The sequence below is a fragment of the Panicum hallii genome, chromosome 6, assembly GCF_002211085.1.
Source record: "Panicum hallii strain FIL2 chromosome 6, PHallii_v3.1, whole genome shotgun sequence".
Lineage (NCBI taxonomy): Eukaryota > Viridiplantae > Streptophyta > Magnoliopsida > Poales > Poaceae > Panicum > Panicum hallii.
The window spans coordinates 7,807,934-7,829,143 of NC_038047.1; the positions used below are offsets into that span (position 1 = coordinate 7,807,934).

Sequence of the window (21,210 nt, forward strand, 5' to 3'; positions counted from 1 at the left end):
GCAGATTTCCCAAGCAATTTCCTGTCTTGATGGATTGGCCCGAGAAGGAGGAGGCACTGCCATGCTTGGCATCATTTATGGAGCTTGATGAGGTGGATGTGCTTGTGAGCTGCTTCCTGCAGGCTCTTTGCCAGGACGGTGACGAGGACGAAGTTCTCTTTGAGGAGGGCTAGGAGGTGAAACTTCCTCCTCTTGGATTTGAGGATCATGACGGTGTTTTTGCCTCCTCTGACCAGAAGAAGCAGGCGCACGCTCACGTCCCATAGCCTGGACACAGGATATATCGATTAGGAGCAATCTAGAGGCAATAAAAAAAGATGTGCTGGCTGGATTTCTAATAATTCGGAGAGTCCGGATACTCCGGCTACACTGTCCAGAGTATCTGGAAGGTACATCCGGAGTCTTCGGGCATCGACATATAAACCCTATCTTCATGAAATCTAGAGATTTGGCTATGGGATTTGAATGAAATTTGGGGCACAAGCTGCTACACATGAGGGAAGATAATGCCCCAAAGGATATCTAGTTTTGACCACTACATTGAGAGATCGGGCGATTTGAAGTTTGAATACCTTGATGAAGAGGAAAACGTGGGAAACTTCAAATCCAAAGCGTTCTCCGGAGATTCCGGACGAGAGAGAGCACTTCCTTCAACGATTTGCAATCCTTATGGAAGTAGGTGGTGGAAATCGCCCCTTGGGCGAGAGGGAGGCAGTGGAGAGGAGGTGAGGCGCGGTGGAGGTGAAAAATAGAAGATAGAACCGTTTTGACCGCCCCCCCCCTCCGCGGTATATATAGGATGGTTTTACCATCCGGAGTATCCGAACGTATGTCCGGAGTATCCGGACATATGTCCGGAATATCCGGCTCCCCCTAAGTCTGAGATGGATTTCAATGAGGATAGGATTGAATTTTGATGTGAGAGATCTAGTGATGTGAGATGCTCACTTAACTTGAGACTAGCCAACAATCAACAATGGGAATAATAGTCTCAAGTAAGCAAGAAAAGATTCAAATTATGTTGAAAATCACACTCCTAGCAAATCTAGTAGATTTTTCAAAAGCGATTTCTCTATAGCACTCAAACATGTGCATGATCTCAAACTAAGTTACGAGAATCCAAAATATTTAGCTCACTCCTCAAGGTACAAAACCTTTGCTCATCAAGTGGTTTAGTGAAGATATCGGCTAGTTGTTTATCGGTGCTCACATGACTTAAAACGATATCTCCTTTGGTCTCATGGTCTCTCAAGAAATGGTGCCTTATATCAATGTGTTTGGTTCTTGAGTGGTTTACGGGGTTGTTAACTAGCTTGATTGCACTCTCATTATCACACAAGAGTGGAATCTTACTAAACTTACAACCAAAGTCGCTCAAGGTGGATTTCATCCAAAGTAATTGTGCACAACAAGCACCTGCAGCAACATATTCGGCTTCGGCAGTGGATAAGGCAATGGAATTTTGTTTCTTGGAACTCCAAGACACAAGGGACCGGCCAAGGAATTGACAAGTTCCCGATATACTCTTCCTATCTACTTTGCAACTGGCATAATCCGAATCGGAGTAGCCAAGTAGATTGAAAGTGGAGCCCTTGGGATACCACAAGCCAAGGTACGGAGTGTAAACTAAATATCTTAGAATTTTCTTAACAGCCATAAGATGACATTTCTTAGGATTAGCTTGAAACCTTGCACACATGCACACACTAAGTATGATATCGGGGCTAGATGTACAAAGATAAAGAAGGGATCCAATCATGGAGCGAGATACCTTTTGATCTACAGCCTTGCCATCTTCATTTAGATCGAGATGTCCATTAGTCGGCATGGGTGTCTTGATAGGCTTGGCATTCTCCATGTCAAACTTTTTCAACATATCTTTGGTATACTTGGTTTGACAAATAAAAGTTCCTTCCTTGAGTTGCTTGATTTGAAAACCAAGAAAGAAAGTCAACTCTCCCATCATGGACATCTCAAATCTCTTCGTCATGATCCTCCTAAAATCCTCGCACCAAGATTGATTAGTAGAACCAAATATAATGTCATCGACATATATTTGGCATACAAAAATTTCTTTGTCAACTATGCGAGTGAAGAGAGTAGGATCGGCTTTGCCTATCTCAAAGCCTTTACTTAAGAGAAAATTCTTAAGGCATTCATACCATGCTCTAGGAGCTTGCTTAAGCCCATAGAGCGCCTTATGGAGCTTGTAGATGTGATTAGGAAGCTTAGAATCTTCAAAACCCGGTGGTTGCTCAACATATACCAATTCGAAGATTGGTCCATTAAGAAAAGCACTCTTCACATCCATTTGGTATAGCTTGAAATCATGGTGAGTTGCAAAGGCAAGCAAGATACGAATTGACTCAAGCCTAGCTACGGGTGCATAAGTCTCACCAAAATCCAAACCTTCGATTTGTGTGAAGCCTTGAGCAACCAACCTTGCTTTGTTTCTTGTCACCACGCTATGTTCGTCTTGTTTGTTCCGAAAGACCCACTTTGTTCCAATGACGTTTTGCTTGGGTCTTTCTACCAAGGACCAGACTTCATTCCATGTGAAGTTGTTCAATTCTTCTTGCATGGCCATCAACCAATCCGGATCATCCAAAGCTTCTTCAACCTTAAGTGGTTTCAAAGAAGAAACAAACGAGTAATGTTCACAAAAGGTTGCCAAACGAGAACGAGTAGTTACCCCTTTGTTTATGCTTCCAAGGATGTTATCTACGGGATGATCTTTTTGAATAATTTGATGAATTCTTGGATGAGGAACTTGAGCTTCATGTTGGATAGGCTCGACTTCTTGTTCAGCCTGAGACTGATCTTGATGTGGAGATGACGGTTCATCTTCAGTAACCTGGATACTCCGGCCCTGTGTCCGGATACTCCGGACAGGAGATCCGGAGTCTCCGGACATATCACGGAGTTTTCGGGTTGCACTGCGGAAGTGAATGTAGGTGACCCTTTGAACATCAACACATCATCATCATCTTGATCCTCTTATTCTTGTGGCTTTATTTCACCAGTGGCTAGCTTCTTGATCGCCTTGCTTGGTGATTCTTCCATGCCTACAACATTATCAACTTGCTCTTCTTGAGAGCCATTAGATTCATCAAATGTCACGTCACATGCAACTTCAACACAACCGGAGGTTTTGTTGAAGACACGATATCCATGAGCATTTGAGGCATAACCAAGAAGAAAACCTTCATCAACTTTAGATGCAAATTTAGAGTTCTTGGGCTTCTTGTTAAGAATGAAGCACTTACTTCCAAAAACTCTAAAATATGACACGTTAGGCTTTTTACCAAGTAGAAGCTCGTAGGCTGTCTTGTTCAAGATCTTGTGTAGATAAAGACGGTTGATAGCGTGGCACGCCGTGTTGATTGCTTCCGCCCAAAATTGATCCGAGACCTTGTATTCATCAAGCATTGTTCTTGCGGCTTCAATGAGAGTTCTATTTTGCCTTTCAACAATTCCATTTTGTTGTGGAGTATATGGAACGGAGAACTCATGCCCAAGGCCCTCTTCTTCTAGGAATTCTTCAATGTTGGTGTTCTTGAATTTGGTGCCATTGTCACTTCTCACTTTCTTGATCTTGGTCTCAAATTCATTTTGAGCTCTTTTTGCAAATTTCTTGAATGTATCTTGCACTACACTTTTTTCATGCAAAAAGAATACCCAAGTGAAACGAGAATAATCATCAACAATGACAAGCCCATATTTGTTACCACCAATGCTTATGTAAGCCACCGGGCCAAAGAGATCCATGTGTAGTAGTTCAAACGGCTTGACAGTGGTGATGATGCTCTTTGACGGATGAGAAACACAAACTTGTTTTCCGGCTTGACAAGCACTACAAATACGATCTTTCTCAAAAGAAACATTGGTTAGTCCTAGAATGTGATCCCCTTTTAGGAGCTTGTTGAGATTTCTCATCCCAACATGAGCTAGTCGGCGATGCCATAACCAACCCAAGCTAGACTTTGCCACCAAGCATGTATCAAGTTGAGCTTTTTCTTGTGAAAATTCACTAGATAAAACTTTCCCTTGAGTACGCCCTTGAAGGCAATGGAGCCATCGCTTCTTCTAATGACGGTCACACCTTCGTTAGTAAATAAACAATTGAAACCCGACGCACAAAGTTGTGATATGGACAACAAGTTATACCCAAGAGATTCAACTAAGAGGAACTTAGAAAGAGAAAATTTTGAGTTTAGATCAATGTTACCGGTACCAAGCACTTTTCCCTTTTGATTTCCGGCAAAAGTAATGTAATGATCATCATTTGATTCCTTCAAACTTTCAAACATGCTTCCTTCTCCGGTCATATGATTTGTGCATCCGCTATCAATCACCCATGTTGATCCAACGGAGAAGTATTCCTACAAAATAAGATTATTCCTTTCTTTTAGGTACCCAACAATACTTAGGTCCTTAAGTGTTAGTCAAAAGCACCTTGGATACCCACACATGGCTTTTCACCTTAGTATTCCATGAGTGGTGACCCACAAATCTAGCAACCACTTTACCATGGTGGTTCCTAGTTAAAACATAATCCGCATAAAATGACATTTGAGATAATATTTTTAGTGTCTTGGGTGCTTGGAATTTGTCTTGCTTCAATGAGGATGCAACAATTTTGGCACCTTCATCACATGTTGTGCCTCTCTTGATAAACTTGATTTGACTTAACCCTTGTTTCTCACTATTTCTCTTATGGATGGGAGTTGTCATGTTCACTAGGCCTCCTCTTGCCCCTAAGGCGGCCTTCTTGTTATTTTTGACATAATGGATGGTTTGAGATGTGCCATCTTCATTCTTTCCTAGTCCCTTACCTTTCTCAAATCCATATTTGCTTAAGTACCTTGATCCAAATCCCTTGGTATGCTTCTCAAACTCACCTACCCTTGGTGAGAGATTTGTCTTGAGTACTTCCTTGTGAGATGGTGCCTCTTCTTGCACTAATTGAGTGAGCCTACTAATCTCTTTCCTCATGGCTTGCATTTCGGCATGGTTAGTAGCACAAGTTTGAATATCAACATTAAAGCATCGTGCACAACCATTACTAGTTGAAGGACTAGATGACTTAGATGCCTTACAAGTGTTAGAGGAACTTTCTAAGAGAGTGTTAACTTTAACTTCAAGTGCCATGTTAATGGCTTGCAAGCGTGTTAACCTTTCTTGAAGTTTATCATTGTCTCTCTTTAAGTTAGCATGAGTGTCTTCAACTAAAAGAAGTTCTTTAGTTAAGTCATCCACTTTCCTCTTTTCACTAGTAAATGACTCTTCTACCTCAAGAAGCATGTTATCCTTGGCTTTTAGAGATTCTCCAAGCCTCTTGTTTTCCTTCCTTTCATTGGCAAGGTGCTTTTCAAGAGTTTCGGATTTTTCTCTCTCAAGCCTAAACAATTCCTCTTGTGATTCAAGAGTCTCATCTAGATCATCTAGTTTCATTATTAACTTCATTATTCTAGTTGCCGCACTCTTGCCATATTATTTAATGAGACTAGTAATTTCATCTTCCTCATCTATTTCATCATCCGATGAGTTTGAGGATATTACCTTTGAGTTCTTTGCCATGAAGCACATGATTGGATCTTGATCTTCATCATCGGTGAGATCTTCAAATAAGCTTGGTTGATGTGAAGATAAGATCTTGAATGCCATGGTTGCAATATCTTCATTGTCGGAGTTGCTTTCTTCATTTGAATCCCATTCTTGACCAAGATGAGCTTCACCAACATGCTTTTTATATCTTGGCTTATCCCTCTTGGATGAACTCTCCTTGGCATTCTTATTCTTCTTCTTTTCCTCCGGACAATCCGCAATGAAATGTCCGATTTTCTTGCAACCAAAGCATGGCTTGCTTGATCTTCTTCTTGATTCATTCTTGTTCTTACCAAAGTTTCGGAAGTTGCTCTTCCTTAGAACTTTTCTAAAGTTCTTGATGAAAAATGCCATTTGCTCATCATCTTCACCATCACTAGAGTCATCATTCTTTGAGGATTGGGTTGCCTTTTCCTTGCCTTTCAACTTAGCTTGAAGAGCCAACCCATTATTCTTTGCAGCTTGCTCTTGTAGATCGGCCAAATCTTGATTTATTTTGACTCTCTTCAATTGATCATGATGAGCTTCAATTCTTCCAAGAGCATTCTCGGCGGTGAAATGTTTGAAACCCCTCTCCGCTCTTATCAAACTAGGTAATGTGACATCCCTAGCCATGTAGACGGTTAAGAGCTTATCCACTATCTCACGATCACCCCATTTGTCTCCACCAAGAGACTTGATTTGATTGGTGATCTTTTTCATGCGGTTATACATCTCCTTAACGGTTTCATCTTTTTTCATGGAGAATAGACTTAGTTCATCTTCCAAAGTCTTGATTCTTGATTCTCGGACTTTTCTTGACCATTGATGATTTACTTGGAGTGTGTCCCAAGCATCCTTGGCGGTAGATGAATCTTCAATTTTGTCAAACTCTTCCGGACTCATGGAAGAGTGAAGAATTTTCAACGCTTGATAGTTTCTTTGTAAGACATATGCTTGCACGGGCGTTGTGGCTTCTCCATCTTCCAGGATCTCACACCCTACTTCAATGATTTTCCAAAGATCCTTGTGAATTGCACTCAAATAACCAAACATTTTGGTCTTCCATTGATTATACCCCGTTCCATGTGAATTGAAACATTATGATCACTAGAAATTTGAAATGTGTAGTCATGAGCAACTTGATGATAGTCGGCTCTTTTTTTCACCTTTGAAGAGCTTGAAGATCTTCTCTTGTAGTCATTATCCGAGTCATCACTTGACTCGATTATAATTTTGGTGCCTGATCTTTCTTTCTTTCTTTGCAATTTCTTCTTTTTCTTCCAAGCCTTCCATTCTTGAAATGATATCTCATCGTCGGTTGTTTCCAATTCTTCTTCCTCTTCTTGTAGCCTGTTCTTTTTCTTGTCTTCAGATTTTTCAAATGACCTCTCCTTCTGAACTTCAACCATTGGATCGACCGGACCCTTGGATGAAGTGTCACTTGACATCTTGACTCTCCAAGCGGTTAAGCTTCAAATATGGAGAACCTCGCTCTGATACCAATTGAAAGGACCTCAAGATGACTAGGGGGGGGTGAATAGGCTAATCTGCAACTTAAAAATACTTTGAACACGGTTAGCAACACAGATATCCGGATACTCCGGATATATGTCCGGATACTCCGGATATAGTGTCCGGAGTTTTCGGAGATAATATCCGGACTATCCGGGTATGAAACACACTGCCACAAAACAAAGATAGAAATGCTGTAAATTGAATCCAGTAAATTTAGAGGAACTAGTGGTACCTCTGAAGTGTTTCTCACCAGTTGCCTTACTCCTGAAACTTGTATAATGGTAGATCGCCCTCAAACCCTAAAAAGTTAGTCTCACAAGCAAAGAACCACAAATGTAAGCTAGAATTGCGAGAGAGACACAGAATTTGTTTCCTGAAGTTCACTCCCAAAGGAGCTACGTCTCCGTTGAGGAAGAATTCAAAAGACGGTGCTCAAGAACTCCTATGCTCCTCTCCCAAGGGTGAGACCAACGCTCAAACCCTAGGGTCACTTACTATGAATTCCTCGGAGAGGAATGAAGATTACAAACCAGCTGTGATGCTCACAAATCAATCACGCAATCACAAGTGACGCCTAGCCGTCTATGAGCTTGGAGCTCCAAGAGTAATAAATTAGAATCCACGGGCTAGACTTGGATGATGTGCTCAAGAGATGAAATCAAGGCTTACTTGCACAATCTTAGCTCTTGCAACAATCTCACTTCAAACCCCAAAGAAAATCACTCAAGAATGGAGCAAATGGGGAGTGAGAGGGCTCTCTTTGGCTTTTCAGCAGTTCTGGTCAAAAATGAGCAAGAGAGAGAGAATGAGAGGGGGTATGGGGGGTATTTATACCCCCTCTCCCAGAAACTAGCCGTTGGGAGAGCGGTATCCGGAAACTCCGGGTATATGTCCGGATACTCCGGACAGAGGAGTCCGGAGACTCCGGACCAGAGGTGTTTTGCAGACCGGTAATAGTAACCCGAAGACTCCGGGTATACGTCCGGATACTCCGGACACTCTGTCCGGACATTCTGGATCGAGATCCGGACACTCCGGGTTAGACACAGAATTTCACAGGAAGTCCCCTTTTTTAGTGGTGGGATGGTTTCTTATGATTTTTGTAGGTTCTCTTGAGCACAACTACCATGTCTACACTAGTGGATCAAAGTTCCCCTTGATAGTACGGCGTTCCTATACTCAATTTCAAAAATAAAAACTAATCTTTTAGTACACTTGAGAACGCCGCTTTTCATATCCTTTTTGAGGGTTCACGCTTTGCTATATGCTTTGCTCAGTCACTTTTAGCACCTGCACACATGCTTAATAACACGATTAAATATACATGTACTTTGTCATTTATCACCAAAACCCACTTAGGGGCCTCGATATCTTTCAGATCCTTTTGCTCATCGTCGAGGGTTGTGCCAAGGAGATCCCCTCTCGCCTATGTTGTTCATCCTTGTAATGGATATTCTCTCATTATTGGTTCAGCGAGCTTCAGAGGAGGGTTTGCTGCAGCCGCTCTCCTCTAGACAGCTACACACTGCATGTCCCTTTACGCAGATGATGCGGTGGTGTTCTTGCGGCCAGTCACGTCTGATATTAATATGACTCTTGATATTCTCTCTCTTTGGGATGGCTTCAGGGCTGAAGACTAATGTCCAATAGAGCAGCGTGTTCCCAATCAGGTGCAGCGAAGAGGATTTGGCCGTTGTTCAGAACCTGCTACCATGTGAAGTTTCTGAGTTTCCATGTAAATATTTGGGGCTCCCTCTCTCCCTAAAGAAGATGACCACATCTCAATTGCAAAGCTTTATAGATCGTGTTGCTGATTTGCTTCCACAATAGAAAGCGGAACTGATGTCCCGTGCTGGCCGAGCCACTCATGTTCAATTTGTGCTCACTGCTAGGATGGTTTATCCAGCTATGGCTATGGACCTTCCTGCTTGGGCCATCAAGGCCATTGACAAGATACGAAAAGGCTTTCTATGGAAGGGTAGGAAAAATGTCAAGGGGGGACATTGTCTTCTGGCTTGGTCGAAGGTTACCCGGCCTAAGGAGCTAGGAGGTTTGGGTATCCATGATCTAAAATTGTTGGGCTGGGCCTTGAGAGTCAGATGGTTATGGTTGCAAAAAACTGAACCTGGAAGGCCGTGGGCTGAATTTCCAGTGCAGTCTTGTGGTGTTGTGCAGAGCATTTTTTCTGTGGCTGTAGTTACTCACGTTAGAGATGGGACTAATACTCTATTCTAGAAAGATAGGTGGCTGCACGGTAAGAGCATTAAAGAACTAGCTCCGGTGGTTATTGCGTCAGTGCCCACAAAAATTGCTAACAAGCGTTTGGTAAGCGAGGCACTTATGAATTTTCAGTGGGTTAATGACTTCAGGGGTGCTCTTACTTTTATAGTTCTACTGGAGTATTTTGAGCTATATGAAACTCTGGCGGGTGTGGTTCTGCAGCCAGAAATTCCTGACACACATATTTGGAAACTTTCCCCATCTGGTCAGTATTCTGCCAAGTCAGCTTATGAGGCCTTGTTTTTTGGTTCTACATTCTTTGAACCAGCAGAGAGGATTTGGAGAACTTGGGCACCAGGGAAGTGTAGATTCTTCATGTGGTTGGTGAAACACAATCGGTGTTGGACAGCGGATAGACTGGCGAAATGTGGTTTGCCACATCCGGAGCATTGCCCTCTTTGTGATCAACAGGAAGAAACAATCGAGCACCTGCTGGTTTCTTGTGTTTTCTCCAGACAGTTCTGGTTTGAGCTGCTTCGTGCTGTCGGTCTCCACGGCCTTGCTCCGCAGCAAGATGAATCTTTTGAGGGATGGTGGAAATTGTGCAGCTCTCAGCTTGATGGTCAGCCTAGAAAAGGGTTTAACTCTATGGTGATCCTTGGGGCTTGGATAATTTGGAAGCACAGGAATAGGTGTGTGTTTAATGGGGACCCTCCAAGTTTGTCTGCAGCTTTGCTAGCTGCTAAGGAGGTGGCCTTGGCTTGGTCGTTGGCGGGTGCAAAAGGCTTGTCCTTTCTGCAGGCCTTAGATCAGCCAGGTTGAGTCTTTTTTCTTATTTTGGTCGTTTTCGTATCTGTTTTCCCGGTGATTAGTTGTTGGCTGTAAGAGGAGTGTGTGTGTGTGTGTTGTACTGGGGCTCTTCCCCCACCTTTTATCTTCTTAATATAATGATACGCAGCTCTCCTGCGTGTTCGAGAAAAAAAATAATTTGTTAGATGTAGTTAGCAAGTTTATTTATCTATTAATTTAGTTTATTATTGATATAATAATTATTATACATGTGATAATTAATTTTTTAGATGTAGGTACCATGTGATTTAGATGTAGTTATAATAATTGTTATACATATTATAATTAATTTATATAGACACTCTAATGAGGTTGTTTTAGTGTATTGAATTTTAGGTTGTAATTGCGTATTCTGAAATGAATTATTTTGACACTCTAATGATGTGTGCATGGTATGTTTCTGGAAAAAAATTTATGTTCCTTCCAACATAGCCTTGGGAATATTAAAATTTTTCAGGCTTACACTAAAACCCTTTAGAAGTAAAAATTCCGTGAACAATGGCTGCAGCACATCCAGAAACTGAAGAACCTCTCCTGAACCCTTCTCAGAAAGAGAGAGTACACCAAATCAGTGAACTAGGTATGGACACAATTTTTGTTAAGATCCAACTTTATAAATGATCTTATAAAGTTATATCTTTCTAAAAATTTTGTACATGACTACTTCACTAATTTGGTGTCCTTTGTTGTGTGTAAGAAGGGTCTAGGGGAGGTTCTCCAATTTATGGATGTGCTCCAGCCTATGTTGATGAAATCTTTAATTCTCGAGGGTTTTAGTGTCAGCCTAAAAAATTTTAACATTCCAAAGGCTATGTTGGAAGAAACACGGACATATTTTCAGAAACAATCAGTCATCTCTGAAAGTCTATTTGTGGAGATGCGGTTTGAAAAAAAACCGAAGAGTGTCAAAATAATTCAATTTATTTTTGCATACAATTATGTATTTAGATGTACTTAGGAATTGATTAAATTTATTACTGTTTTTATATGTGAACCTGACTTAGCAATTAATTTATCTGTTCCTTAATGATTTAGTTTATTATTTATCTAGATGTACTTGTGTATTCAATTATCGGTTAATGAGTAATTAATGTTTAATCCGTAGAAATGATTTTACAACATGATGTATTATCGGTCAACAGGTCTTGTGAGTAGTTTATATTAGCATGTAGTTTATTCGATATTTTAGGCCTTTTAATTAATCATGTTGTGTAATGGATAATTTAGGTCTTTTAATTAATCACGATGTGTGATGGACATTTGGATCTTTTAATTAATTCATGTTGTGTGATGGATATTTCGGACTTTTTAACTATTGATGTTATTATAATTATGAGAATTTATTCACGTTATTGTAATTATCCATTTGAACTTAAGCAATTAGTAGATTTACTCTTTATTTCTCCAGATGAGTCGACAATGGATGTACAACGCCGACTGGCGTTCAATGGAGTTTATTAATGGCATGCATGAATTCATCGATGCGGCCAAGAAACACAAGCATGACGGTTTATTTCGTTGTCCTTTCCGAATCTGTAAGCACTCTTTCTCTATCTCTCACACACACTCTGTCTCTATCTCTCACACACACATACATACATTCTCTATCTCTCTCACACACACATATACGCACACTCTCTCTCTATCTCTCACACACACTCTCTCTCTATCTCAAACACACACACACTCCCTCTCACACACACATACACACACGAACTCTCACTCACTCACTAACACACGAACACACTCACACACATACACTTTAATAATATATAATATGTTCTATAATTACATATATGGTCACAATTTTTTGTGAATCTTTTAGCTCACATTTGATTTTTAGGGAATTAAAAGACTTTCTGACAAGAAAAAACATAACAAAACCAAAAAAAAGAAAGACAACTGAAATGGCGGGAAACGAATCCCCCTGGTACCCGGTGGTGACAACCACTCGATACCCAAAGGGGATGGGATTTGTTCCCACCCGTTGGTCGTCTTAGGTACAGGGTCATAAGACCACCTGGACGGTACTGGGTGGTCTTATGACCCGGTACCTAAGGGCCGGGTATAAATATCCCAGCCCTTCTTCCTCACGCCGCCACTATTCTCTACTTCCTCCTATCCCGGCCGCTCGATCGAACGCCGCCCTCCTCCGGCTGCGCCCCTCACCGTTGCGCTCGTCTAGGCCGTCGTCCTCCGCTGCCGCCAACTCCACCATCATCCTCGCCGTGCCTGGCCTCGCTGCTTTGAGAGCCGAGCCGTCGCGCGCCACCGCACTACCACCAACTCGATCCTCCTCGCCCTCGCGCTCGTCGTCACCGCCGCCGCCACCTCTGCCATCCTCCTTGCCGCCGGGCCTCCTCCTCGCCGAGCCAAGCCTCCGCGCGCCTCCTCCTATCCTTCTCACCAAGCCGCGCCTCCTCGCCGCACGCGCCTCGATCGCCTTGGCTGGCCAACCTCATCCTCCACCGTGGCTTTCGCCGCCTCGCCTTCGCCGCCGGCGCCCTCCTCCCCGGCTGGCACCACCAGCGACCTGCTCCCCCGACCGGCACCGCGCACGCAAGCAAAGTACGTAGCACGCGGCGCTGGCTGGCTGGGAGCCGATCGACGTTTTTATTTTTTTATTGTAGTTATAGTTTAATTTGTTTTGTTTAGGTTAGTTTACTTAGGTTTAGTTTAGGTTGTTAATTATAATTTGTTTTATTTCGAAATTTAGTTAATTAGGTTGTTAATATTGATATTTTTGTTTAATAGGCAGCTAATATCAATTTGTTTTATTAGATTTGAAATTTAGTTAATTTTTTTAGTTTAGGTTGTTAATTTTGTTTATTAGGTTGCTACTATCAATTTGTGTTATTAGATTTGAAATTTAGTTAATTTTTTTAGTTTAGATTGTAATTTGTTTTATTTAGAAATTTTGTGTGTATATGTAAATATACTTTATTTTATGGTAGTGTTATTACATGTATGTTCTCTAATTATGAAATTTTATGTATATGTATTATAAGGATGTGTAATTTGAAAGATGTATATATATAATATTGTTTACGGAAATTACATGAGTGATTTTCTAGACTTATTAATTATTTCGTGCACTCTGAGACACGCACACGCACACACACGCACACAGTCACATACACACATACACTCACACACACACACATATACTCACACACACATACACACACTCACACACACACACACACACTCACACACACACTCTCTCTCTCACACACACACTTGCTAATTTGTTTATCCTTGATGTCTTAGGGTTTTGGTTAAGATGGACGGCGCTAGAGAAGATGCTGAACGGTATTTTATGGATGCAATCAACCAAGATAGTACGACTGTCTATCACCAATATGGTGAAGAAGAGGCCCGGGCTGCTGATTCTTTCCTAAATATGTCCGGAGATGGCATAGAAGAAGATGATGATGACTTTGCGCCGAGGCATGAGCAGCCCGTTCCCACCGAGAACCCTGTAGGGGTACGTATCTTATGAATATATGCTTATAGAAACTTGATTTACATTTTGTATTAGTATTAGTTTGGTATTATTAACATATCTTTTTTCAGTCCTCATCTAGATCGAAGAAGAGCACGTCCAAAGGGAAACAATGGCAGACCAAGAAGATGGAGGGAAGACAGGTCGTCACAGAAGAGGGCTGCCCATGTGCTCCTAAGGAGGCTAGTTCAAAGTTTACAAGACTCTGGAATACGAAGAATCCAGATGAAGAACGCTACACCGTGCCTCCAAACCAAAAGGAGATGTTATGGAGAGAACTCAAGGATATGTTCACTCTTCCTGAAGGAGTAGATGAAGAACTTGTGAAGAAATGTGCCCCGAAAAAGATGGCCCTTACATTTTCAACATTTAAGAAGAAATTATTTGGAAACTATGTCAAGCAGGACAAGGAACCGGACTGGGACAGTTTCCCTAGGTCAAACCTTACTGGGAGGAGTTCAAGGAATACAAGTTGTCCGAGAAAGCTCCACAGTTTTCTAAAAAGAACAAGATCAATGCGGCCGCCAAGAAATACAACCACCGTCTTGGGCCAGGTGGATATAAGAAGGCGATTCAGAAATGGCAGAAGATGGAGCAAGACCTTATGGATAAAGGTATCCAGCCGGTGACTTGGGACTGGCCAGAAAGATCGAAGCAGTGGTTGTTTACTAATGGTGTCACACTTAACCAAGAGGATGGTACTTTGGTCATGCCACCGGCAATGGAAGAAGTGGCCTGGAATGTGGTTGTAGCAATACAAGAGGCCAAAGAAGGAACATTCGAGCCTCACAGAGAGAACGATGAGCTAACCAGGGCCTTACAAAACCCCGAACACCCTGGATGAGCCCGCGGCATCGACGTGGTGCCATGGAAAGTTGCTTGGACCGGAGATAGCACGTACAAGACTCATCTCAAAAGCAAGGTAGAACAGGAGGACGAACTCCATGCCTTACAAGATGACATGACCAGAAAAGTGCTACTGCTACAAAATGAGATGGACTCAAGGGTCCAATAGGCAGTGGCGGTTGGGGCGTAGTTGGATGTTGTGATTAGCCTGGCCTCTTAGCGACGTAGCAGCTGTGCATCCACGGCGGCCCCTGATGAGCCTCAAGAGAACGTGCCAGCAGTCAACACCCAAAGATACCCAGTGGATGATATCACCATGTAGACACCATGTGAGCTACATGTGAAAGCAAAAAATATCACCGCTCTAGTAGCCTACGGGACGGCCTTACCGGTGATTCCTGGTGGTACGATTCATGGTAGGCAGGTACCCCCTGGTTACTCCGTTGTCACCGTGGAGCAGATCGTCAAAGCCGGTGGACAAAATGAAAAGCTTGAGCTCGATTTTGCTAGAGGGGACGGAGAATAGACGTTGGGAGAGGCACTACACAGTTGCATTCTATGGCGTGGGAATACAGCGGCTCCCGTGGATCCTCCTTCACCGCCAAGCTCGGATAATGATGATGACGGCGACTTTGGTGGTCTTTCGTCTCCGCCACCACGGGCTCCCTCACCGCCATCTCCACCAAGGGCCAAGAGTACTCTAAGTGCTCCAGCACCGGCCAAAGGAAAAAAACAGACCTCATCCCTCCCACCGGCTATAACCCCCAAGAAGCGGAGGATTGTCGTAAAGAAAATAGGCCCTAAGAAGAAATTAGCTTACGAGATGACCGATGAGGAACTTGCGGAGCAAACGCACCATGAGCTGATAGAACATTTCAAACCTAAAGTACTAGAGAAGAGGGTGCCAGTTGATCCAATCGAGACAGAAAATTTCTACAATTGCTTGAGCGACATCGCCAAGAGACTAGTAAAACTACACTCGGACTACGACCGCACGCTAATAAAGGCCCACCAGAGAATGAGGCAAAGTGGCAAGGGTGTTCCTCAGCTAGGCACATAACAAAAAAAATTGAGCCCCTCCGGCTGATGACGCAGAAAGAGCAACACATGACAGATTTTTCGGAAGAAACGGGTTTTACCATTGAACAGTCAACCGGGCAAGATGATGAACTCCCAATCGCCTCCGTTGATGCTCATCAATACGAGCATGGAAAACCCTTTGTCACTGATGAGGAGTTCATCAACCTACCCACGCTGATGCGCGTATTCCATAAATTGTACATGGAACGTTCGAAGGCCGGCCAATACACGTTTGAAGTTACGTATCGCCATCATGATTTCTTCCGTGAGGATGATGAATTTTGGATTGACTTTGAAGATGTGCGTGCAATTTACCGTCGAGACGCCCTCGACATCTCTCTCGTGTCTTGCTGGATTCTGTAAGTGTCGACCAATCTCTACGTAGTTATGTTCTATTAATCAACACTCTATTCTTTGTGTACAATCTAATTTATATTGTATCGTGTAGAATGGAGCTTCAAAAGTGCCGAAAAAAAGGATGGGAGCATCGGCTGAGTTTCATGCTTCCCATGGTTATCAATCTGAAAAATTTACTTGATGACTATAAGCAAACATGTACAAACATGTACCAAGCCCTAATGCAACAATATTACAAACCCTATATATTCATATCCTAAAATTATGAGTAAGTTCTGATCGACTAGTAACTCTTTTCTATTTCTAAATAAATTTTCATTTTAATTTTTTATATATATATGCATGCTTGTACATCTATGTGTGCAGCTTCCATTGGATTTTGCTCGTACTCTACATGGAGACTAGTAGAGTTATAGTGTACGACTCCAAGCGGTATAAAAAGGAGAAAATCAAACACTTCTTAGACCCATTGAACAGGTAAGTTTATTTTGCATAAAACACAACTATTTTGGGCTCGATTAAGCTTCGAACATTTACCTTTCATTCTTATGCACAGGGTGTGGAGAGCTTTTGTAAAAAAGAAAAATGGTGATTTTAAGAATGAATTGGATGTTAGAATGGACTTCCCGGTATGTGGGTCCGCTACTCTTTGCATATCTCATTTACTATTCTGTATACGCATACAATTATAACTAATTTGTTTCTTTTTTTAGTGTTCGAGAAAAAAAGCAGGAAATGATTGGTGTGGGTACTACGTATGTGATTACATGCATACTCTAATCCATTTTGGGTTGGGAGGGCTACGACGGAGGACTTAAGAGTACATACAAACCATCATAAATATGTTTCTAATTATACTGTCCTGAAGAATTGATATACTGAGCTTTATTTTTTCTTAAAAATGATAGATGATGCGAATCAAGGATGAAGTTCACCATGTGGATAGGATCGTGGCCATGTTGAGCAGCTCATAGGATTCATTTTGAAGATCATTGATCCTAAAGGCGAGTTCTACCATGATAGCCGTCCGATCCCTAGAGCATCCGTATCGACGTCGTAAGGGGCTTAGAACTTGTAGTTGAGACAAAAATGATTGCTCATTACAATAATTTCCAGTGCTTATAATCGTGACATTTGTATATTTATAAATATTATTATATCTAGATAACTTAATTATATGATTGTCAACGATATTTAGTTATTTTTATACATTATTTTCACACAAACATGACTAAAGGATGTATAGTAGTGTATAGCTCAGGTACGCGTAGCAATTCTGCAAGCATAAACAGTAACAAACAATTGAAATAAAATAGGATTTGAAAAAAAGGGAAAAATCCTTTGGTACCAAAGGGGCCGCCACGCTGATGCAAGCTAGCGGCCCTTTTGGTACCGGTACAATACCTGATGTCCTAGACTAAGACTTTCAGCCTCGGTTCCTTAGTACCGGTTGAAGAACCGGGGACCAAAGCCGATTTTCAACCGGTACTAAGGGCCTGATTTCTAGTAGTGATATAAAAACTTTTTTATTCAATAGGGAATTGTGGTTGTTTGGTGAGCTAAAAAGCAATTTTAAGTAGCAATGATCTAATTTCCTGAGTCATGTCTAAAGATTTATATGCTCTAATGGTACTGCTAGTTTTGCAAATCCTGCTTATAATTATGGATGCCACATTGGTGAGCAGTGTTACCTAGCTGCTGTGAAGTTCTCAATATAAGGCTCATATATATGTGCACTTTTATTCAGAGTTCCTGTGATAAATATCATATATATCAAAATTGTTTGGGCCGCCAACATTCTTGGTATGGACTAATGTGACATGGATTGTGCGGTAGTCAGATGTATATCAATTCATTCTTGGTTGAGCTGGTGAACTGGACATGTCATCACAATTTCTTTTTTATTTATTAGTTGAATCTGCTCTTCACCAACAGTGCACTAGAACAAAGTAAAGGTGTGCATCATGTTCATGTTTAAGTGATTCTGCTTTGAACGTCTTGAATAGAGTGGTTGTACACAAATTAGAGATAACTGACAGGGTGGTTACATATGAAATTGGATGTAGGATGTAATAGAGGCACTTGTTTCATTTTTCCCTAATATTAATTACATTGTGCACAATTGTGGTAGCATCTCGTACTCAGTACTACATACTTAGCTATGCACAAACAGAGGCTGAATCTTAATGTACATATGGGTATCATGGTAGCATCTCGTACTTAGTACTTAGCTATGCACAATTGATATCTTCTCTATTAGCCTTTTTAGCTTGCTATTTTGTAAGCTTATTTGTGCTATCTGATTGTGATTTTTTTAGCCAAGCCCAAGGCAGGACAGATAAGTCATGAGCTTTTCTTCGTGCCAACTTAATTATATATGAACATTGTCTGATTGTTCAAATTTAGATTGGGAGTAGTCCACATTGGGAATTCCTTCCCTGGATAATTACCACCTGCTGCCAAACTAGCCCTTATTGTGCCCACAGTTCGCTGTCTTCCCTGGATCCGCATGTCCGCAGCCAATCTTCTCCACCACCAAGTATCAGCAACAACAAGGAAAAAATCTTCTCCACCACCTGACTTGCGTCCGCTCAAGCTCCTGCCTCCTCCGAAATTCTATCATATTAATTCACACCTTCTCTCACAAATTCTTTCTCAAAACCATGGCAAATCCACCAGAGACCACCAGCTAAATTGAGCAGTAGAAGGCCAAATCAAGCGGCAACAACCAAAATCAAGCAGTGCTACTTGCAAAATTGAGCTGTGGCGTCAGTATGTAGGAGTCGGTTTGGGTCCCCTGAAAGGCTGAAACTAACACCAACGGGACGTGGCACTTGGAACATTTCGTCAGGGCCCTACTGTTCGGTCACAGTATTGTCAGCACTTGGTCCGCTGACTGAGCTTGACCCGCATGGAGATGCTGTCCGGCACCGCAGCGCACCAAAGGATAAATAGTCCTGTCTAGCTTGCCCGGCCTCACAACACCAACAGGCAACAGCCCATCCAAAGAACTGCGCGGTCAGTAAAGCAACTAAAGATAATAGCCGGTTGAATTAGGACCTCAGCATGTGTTCGGTTCATGGGATGGAATGGAATTGGACGGTATGCACGGCGATCCTGTTTTCAAGAGTTTTGGTTCAAGATAATAGAAACCTTTTTAACTGGATTCGTTGTCCTCCAACCAGCAATCTCTCTGTTATTTATTAAATTTATTTAGGCACCAAACTCCCTTTTGTGTCACATTTATCCTGAATTATCTCATTGTTTACCCCACTCTACTCGAGCTGGTATTTTAATTAGTAGATATATATAGATCTTTGTTAATTACTGTTACACTGTAAATAATCATTCTTTGAGGAAAAATACGATACTACACGTCAAATGCTATGGCGGTGTTAGGTCATAGGTGCACTTGGAACTAAATGCATTTATTCTTGAGGCATCAGACTCAACAACAGACACCGTTGGTATAGTAAGTATTCTCACACTGTTGTCCTTTTACCATTGATGTGCACCTTGTTCTTTTGCCTTGCCAGTTGCCATTATAAATAACAGCTGTTTAATGTATATTTTACTTCCTTTAAATCTCCTTAGTAAAAAATAATTTTAAAAGAGTTTCTTTTTCTAATTATGATGAAAATCAATAAAAAATGCAATATTTGCTCAGTTATAAAAAAAACTCAAACATAATGCCTAGAGCTTGTATATGCATTTGATCAACATAATGCTTCGCGGTTAATACTCTCCATAAAAACTTAAGTTTGTTAGCAATTGTTTATTGCCGCGAAGTTTCTGTAACTATGTGTAAAATCACGTTAGTATTGGACTTTTCAGATATTTTTCACGTACCATTATTGTGCCCACAGGTCACAGTCTTTCCTGGAGCCGCAGGCTCGCAGCCAAAATCTTCTCCACCACCTGATTTGCGTCCGCTCAAGCTGCCTCCTCCTCCCAAATATTCCACCCTATTCACACCTTCTCTCACTAATTCTTTCCCCGAACCATGGCGAATCCACCGCGCAGCAAAGTTGAGCAGTCGAAGGCCAAATCGAGCAGCATCAGAGGCAAAATCAGCCGGCAACACCCAAAATTGATATTTGCCACTTGCAAAATAGAGCTGTGGCACCAGAGGATCAGGGTTAGTTTGGGTCCCCTGAAAGGCTGAAATCAACATCAGGGAGACAGGTCCCTGGCCGATCTTTTCACAGGCCAACTGTACTGTCATAGGCTCACAGCAGTATGGTTAGCATTTAGTCTGTAGACTAAGCTTGACCCACATGGACAGGCTGTCGAGTAGCGCAAGACACCAAAGGGCCTGCAGACTGAGCTTCACCCGCATGGAGAGGCGGTCCAGCAGCCCATGACACCAAAGGATAAGTAGCCCTGTGTAGCTTGCCCGGCCTCACAGCACACAACGGCAAACACTACACCACGATGGCTCTCAGTGCAACCAGCACAAGCTTGGTGGTACTGTGCCTCGTCTCTCTCCTCCTCGTCGCTTCGTTTGCTGATGATACCTCCGCCGGAGCCCATGGTATGTAAACGCACAGTCTGTAAATAGTTAACTTCTGATGCACTGAATTGAAAGCGCTAATGTTTACTAATTACAGCAGATGCTGGGAGGAGTATGCAATCAGGAGCGGTCGTGGATGCGAGGTCCGGCCAGCACCAGCATACGGTCCACCGACTTACGGCGCATATGGTCGGATTGGTCGGATTGGATTAGGATATCAACATGGTCTAAAAAAATGCCTCGCTGCAGCTTTACATCACCGCTCCACCCAACAACTCAATTGCGTATATCAACAGTCGACAAGCACAACACCGCCGCCTACCGGTTATCTTGCCGCATCGCCATTTTGTAGGAGACAAAGTCATTATGCTGTCATGACCCCATCACTCTTGAGTCATCATCACCAATTGACAACGATATTTCAAAATCCAGTTAAGACACTCACATGCAGTGTTAGCCGCTGCAGTTTGCTGCAAGCAATGAAGCCACCAGCCATCAGAACCGTTTCTGCCGCCTTATGATGTTATCTCACACCTGACTGTCAATCTGTTATCAAGCGGGCATACGTACCGAAAGAAATCGGTGCTCGTAGAAAAAAAGAGGGAGAGGGTGAATTAGGCCAACTTAGAACCTTAATTTATGGTTCAAACTAATTAGAATAAAATATAACTTAAAATATATTATCTAGATGTGCAACTAGGGTTCAACTAGTGTGAAAATCTCATCCCAAAGAATT

General features: G+C 42.1%; 1 long non-coding RNA gene across 1 annotated transcript; it reads left to right on the top strand.

Moving 5' to 3' along the window:
* Positions 1-20,252: 20,252 nt before the first annotated feature.
* On the top strand, positions 20,253-21,007 carry LOC112897756. The gene is made up of 2 exons (XR_003229737.1): positions 20,253-20,495; positions 20,572-21,007. It is a non-coding gene; the product is annotated as an uncharacterized LOC112897756 (long non-coding RNA).
* Positions 21,008-21,210: the final 203 nt, after the last annotated feature.